This window comes from Ursus americanus, chromosome 5 (assembly GCF_024610735.1).
Source record: "Ursus americanus isolate L20-20 chromosome 5, mUrsAme1.1.p, whole genome shotgun sequence".
In the NCBI taxonomy this organism is placed as follows: domain Eukaryota; kingdom Metazoa; phylum Chordata; class Mammalia; order Carnivora; family Ursidae; genus Ursus; species Ursus americanus.
The window spans coordinates 60,968,038-60,974,037 of NC_142131.1; the positions used below are offsets into that span (position 1 = coordinate 60,968,038).

At 42.6% G+C, this 6,000-nt stretch overlaps 1 protein-coding gene across 10 annotated transcripts in view; it reads right to left on the reverse strand.

The window, feature by feature from the left end:
- CDC42SE2 (CDC42 small effector 2) overlaps positions 1–3,824 on the reverse strand; it is a 109,246-nt gene extending 105,422 nt beyond the window's left edge. For 6 of the 10 annotated variants that reach the window (XM_087862316.1, XM_087862318.1, XM_045794786.2 and 3 more), the window contains exon 1: positions 3,670–3,824. The gene's annotated coding sequence lies outside the window, so the exon portion shown is untranslated. The remainder of the gene's footprint in view (positions 1–3,669) is intronic. The other 4 variants (XM_087862319.1, XM_087862321.1, XM_087862314.1 and 1 more) reach the window with 2 other exon arrangements.
- Positions 3,825–6,000: the final 2,176 nt, after the last annotated feature.

Sequence of the window (6,000 nt, forward strand, 5' to 3'; positions counted from 1 at the left end):
CAGTAACTCCCTTTGGATGGATTCCCATAACTCCTTCAGCTAAATCTGCTCTGTTCATTATTTGTTTGTATTGTAGAAAAGTTCCAGTATTCTTAAGCTTTGAAGTGAGGTAGCAGGATGCATAAAGTTAATTATTAATAAGCTAAATTTCAAGTTTTTCCACATGGTATGGGAAAAAAATCAGGATAAATTCCCTCACCTAACTAGTAAGTTTGGATTAAGGATAAGCACACATTTCACTCAGTTCCTCTCAAGAATGCACAGGGAACCCATAATGTTCCTCTCAAAAACATTACTAACATTTTTCAATAAAATGTTAAAATATTTCATGAGAACTGAGATTAAGAACACTATTAACAAATGAGAACCAATATGCATTTTCAATTGTGAGAAAAAAACTTAAAAAGCATCAACAAAAGTACCCCAGACTCATCCTAAAGCAGATGAAAACCTAAACACTTCCAAAAAGTGACACCTGGGACATAAAAAATGTAACAGCAACCTGTCCTAGAGAATAAATGTGAGAAATTACTTACAAAGCACTTTGGAAATGTTTTATACAAATGCTAATTGATACTCTCTAACAATCTATACAAAAATGAGCACAGCTGCAATGCTTTTTACAGGCATCATTCTTAATCACTTTATTAATTACATCTGATAAAGGAAACCCTTTGTAAAGCATTCTGAAGGGTCTTAAAAAAAAAAAAAAAACCACGAACAAACTCCCTACTCCCATCCTATCACACACACACACACACACACACACACACACACACACCCTGAGGAAGAAAGCAACATCATTTCAAATACTCCAACAATTATAAAATGGAATGTTCGTGGGATTTAGACTCAAAACATTATAAACTATTTGAAGTAGAAATAATACTTTGAAAACACAGTATTTTTTTAAGGTACAAAAAACTAATCATGGGTTATTTCTTTTTTTAAGATTTTATTTATTTATTTGGTAGAGAGCAAGAGAGCACAAGCAGGGGGAGTGGCAGCGGGAGAAACAGGCTTCCAGCTGAGCAGGGATCCCAGGGGATCACAAGCTGAGCCAAGGGCAGACACTTCGCTGACTGAGCCAGCAAGGCATCCCGTGAGTTCCTATTTCTTGAAAAATTTTTACTATGTCTCAATACTGTTGACTGTCACCGAATCTGGTGATGAAGTTTGTATCCAAATACAATACACTAAGCATTTTTTATTCAACATATCATAGCTTGCCTACATTTTATTAAACATTACTATTATCACCTACTACTAAATTTCTCATCAGCACCATACTGTCAACAGTATATTGTCAAAGTAGCTCTATGAGAATGTACATTAAAAAAAAAAAACAAACTCTCTACCACTAAAATTTAAGGGATTACTTTCTCTATTACTCCCAGGCACAACCACAAAAAGAGAGCACCCGACCTAAAAATCTCAAAGTTATATCTGAAAGTACATATTATCTTCAATAATTAATAAGGTTTTAAGTCAAAAGGGTACACCTAAACTGAAATGACATCTATGAGAAAATTATTAATCTACATTATTTTGTAATGATCAAACAAAGACACTGGAACACATCAATTTGGCCTTCTGGTGAGGCCAAATAAGCACTTAAAAACAAAAATCCTATGTATATAAGACAAAAGCAGGCAATGAAACCTTATGTTCATAATAAATACTACAAACAGCATTCTCCTTTTAGTAAGCAGTTTCATCACAGTTGAATACTACCCGAAAAGTCCAAATATGGGGCCACAAATTATTACTAGTCCTTCCTTTTCAGCATGATCAAGTCAATACTGTATCTGTAAAAAGGGACTAAAAGGTCAAAATAAAACTTCCAAATAGGTGCTTTATTTAAAACATTTCTTGTAGAAAAGTAATCCACTCTTTCTCCTTGGAGATTTTTAAAAATAGAAAATGCTGTATAGCAAAGATTATCTACAGAAAACAAGCAGAAGTACATTACTCTTCAATAAATACACTGTACCAAAATCATCCACTATGGAAGGAGAGAAAATAACATAGTTTGTTAAACCTCTTCCTCCCTTCATTTTAAAATGCAGATTGATTTTACTGAACTGACAATAAGAAAATGTAACCCAATAATCTCAGCCCTACAAAGTTACTTATTAACCTTTAAATAGGCTGTGATGGATCCATACTTCCTGCACTCCACCTGCCAGCTTTCCTTTAAGTAGGCAGTAGGGGGGGTAAGACAGTCCTTACTTGCAACATCAATAATGAGGAAAGAACTTCACGCTCAGGTTAAAGCGATAATTGTGGGTTTTGTTTGCTTCTAGAAACTCAGCAACCAACACAGGTGCCAGTACATAATGGGTGCTTAATGAATACCGGTTGAATAAACGGTAGGGTTTAATTAGTGCAACATTAGTTTTCTTTTCCCCCTAACTTTAGAGAACCTCTGGCTCAAAAAGCAACTGAAGACCATGCCACCATGGCCCGCCAAAAGCACGTAAACTTATTTATTCGTAATGAAATACACTTTGGGCGTCTCAAAAGACAAAATATAATCCAAACACCTCTTCTTCAATTTCTCGTTCTTTCGAAAGAAAACAAAAAAATAACACTTATTTTTTTTAACAGAAAATGTCTACCAACTTTTCCTCAAAATGAGTAATTCCACATTTCAACTACATTTTCTAAACTTTTAACATTGATAACTGATTAACACTACGTATACGGTGGGTAAAAACAAAAAGCAAGCATATGAACAAAAACTGCATGTTTGCCAACGTTTTCTTTCTTGAGTCAAGAGGCTATGTACCTAAATTTTACTAGCCGTGAAATCAGTTTTCAAGATTCGTTCATTCATTCAAATACTTTACTAAGCACCTACTATAAGCCAGACTCTTTAAACAAAATGTCAATTCTGTAAACTGAACATCAGCACCAAATTCCCCTACAAAAGTTTATCATTTGAAATAACAGCAACTAAAGAGAAATTCCAATGTTGGTTCAAGTACACATGAAGTCAGCCCATCGGGGCTTTTCGGCGATAAATGCGGCATCAGCGAGCCGCTACCTACCACACCCGTTACCAAAAATCACAACTGAAGCGGCAAACGAAAGACAACCTGTACGAGTAACACGAGCTCCTCCGAGGAGGTGGTCAGGCAGGGCTTTCTCTCCGGGGCCCAAAGAGAAGCGCGGCGAGACCCGCGGGCGGAACGCGCCTCACGCCTCAGGCGAGAGTCCGGGCTCCGGAGGCAGGGGTTCCCGCCCCACCCCCAAACTCTCACCTGGAAGACCCCGGCCCTCTCCGCCTGCCCTTCGCGCCTCCCCTCCCGACTCCCAGACCTGCAAAGTTGGGGGGAGGGGGTCTTTTCATTTCCATTTTACATCAGGCTGGCGGTTGGCTCCCTCAGCCGCCCGCCTGTCCTCAATTTTGAACTGAGCATGTAACCATTTCTCGAAAGGAATGGAAGAAACACCAAAGGCAGGGTCCGCAGGAAGACCTCGCCCAGACCTGAAAATGGAGCCGCAGGCTCAACCCACAGCCCGCAGCGCGCGGGGGGCAGGGCCGGGCCGCGCTCCCCACCGAGCCCTCGGCGGCGGGGGTTCGAGGCTGCGGGCCCCCGCCCAGGAGGCCGCGAGGGCGAGGTGTGGGGGCCGGCGCGCAACCCGGGCCGGCGGGGCACTCACCGTCGCCTTTGTCTCGACCGCCGGCTCCAGCCGCAGCCGCTCTCGGTGCCGGCTCCACGGCTCCTGCCACCCCCACGCCCGCAGCTGCGCTCCCCGGCGCGCTCGCCGCTTCCTGGCCCCTCCCTCCCCGCCCAGGCTCGCGCGCGGGCGGAGCGAGAGGCGGCGCGCGCCCGGAGAGCCGCGGGAGGACTGCGCCGCCGCGCAGCTGCTGCCGCGCCGGCCCCACCCCTTGCCCCGCCTGGGCGTTGGACTCAGCCCGCGACCCCCGCAACGCGCAGCGCCCTCCAGCTGCGCGGGCTGGAAAGCCCCCTCCTAAGCGAGATGAGGGCCGAGAGCCCGGGCTGAAGCCCGCGTAGGAAAGGACTCGCCGGAAGATGGCGATCAGGGCTGTGTGGGAGCGCACGAGAGCCCCTCCTCGCCCTCCGCCCCGCGGCTGGCAACCGCGGCTCGCGCCCCCTCCCCGGACCACGCGGAGGGGCGTTGCCTGCGCTCCAAGAGGGACTGAGGACGCTCCCAGGCTGGCCAGGCTAGGCGCTGAGCCCTGGCACCACTTGTCAGTTGGAAGAGGTGGAGAGAAAGATTCCCTGAAGTCATCAGACCACCGCTTTTTATTAATGTAAACGTCAGAATCGTTGAATCTGTCATAACTAACTGGCTTTCACGGCCTAGAAGTTCCACTTGACATTTGAAAAGTGTGCAATTACTTGTCTCATAATCTCTGAGTCTTCTTTAGCTGTATGTTTCATATATCACAGAAATCAGAAACACCTAAGAGTGCCCATCCATCAGTCAACCTTCCACCAAATGCCTACATTAAGTTTTCAGGCCTACAACACTCGGAATATGATGTAGTAACACATGTCTCCTTCATCTGGATTGATTATATTAGTGCAATATTAGTTTTCTTTTTCCCCTAAGTTTCTAATTCTCCCTTGCTCAAAAAGCAGTTCAAGACCTAGCCACGGTCCTTCTAGCTAGTTGCTCAGAACAAGTACTTTGTGGAGTCCTTGGCTCCCTCTCTTCTTTGATCTTCACCTCCAAGCTGTTAGGCAAGACTGTTGTACTCTCAATCAGAATCAGACCAAGAAGCGTATTACCTCCGTCTTCTCTGACTAGGATCGTACTTCAGTGTCCTGCTAAATGGTCTCTCTGCCCACCAATAACTCACTCTTGTCAGAGCACCAAACTGCATACCGTCTTACCAAAAAAATCAGCTCTGGTCTCATCTGGCCAAAATGCTCCAGTGGCTCCCTATGTCACTGTCCGTAAAAGCTAAGGTCTTTACTATGACCTACGATGCCCTTGGTTTTGCCTGTCCCTTCACCCCTCTCACTCTAGCTCCAACCACCCTTTGTTGCTTGAATATTCCAGACACACGACTACTTAGGGCCTTTGAAGTGTTCCCTCTGCCAGGAACATTCTTCCTCAATGTCCACTTTTCCTCTTTTAACTCCTTGCTCAAATCTCACCCTGTGATGCTTAAACCCACCACACTATTTTAAAATTGCAACGTACCCAACCTCGACTCTCATTCCTTCCTAACTTGCTTTTTTGTTTCCATGACACTTTAAACCTTGTAACAATCTTTCTAATTTATTTCATGTTTATCTCTTAATGCCTGTCTTCCCCAGTACAAGATGGAATTTTATCTGTTTTGTTCAACTAATGTACCCTTGTACCTAGAATAAATGGAAAAAAAAAGTTTAAATTCCCTGAGATGATAAAAAGTGCAAAGAAAAAAAAAAGACCAATTTTTTATTTTAAACTGGCTCTTGGTCCCAATTTCTATCAGTTAGCCGTAGACCCTTATCTACAATATAATATAAGCATTTTAATTTTCTAGTTACCCTAAGTACGGTGAAAACTTGACATTTAATGCAGTTTTTCTGACCAGTGATACCCTGGTATCCTAGTTCAATAAATAGGAATAACATAATAAACTAGAGGAAGCTTTCTGGCCTGAAATTCAAAGGCATATTAATTCTAAAAATTTCCTAGGATTAAAAAAAAAAACAACCAGGAAATTCCTACAACTGCATGTGAATATATAATTACCTCAAAATTAAAAGAAATGTGGGATACTAAAAAAAAAAAAACAAAAACCAAAAACTCCAGAAAATTCCTAAACTTAATATGTCTTGTATGTTTGTAACTTTTCCTTTGAATTGCAAATGTGGTCATTTTGTGTGAATGCCTTAAAAGTAACATTTCCTATCGTTTATTCATAACGGTTAACATTCATTATGTTTTCAGGTATCCCATATGTTTATAACACATCATCTGCAACTGAATACCCTGATAATATCTAATTTCAGTTGCTACAACTATTCA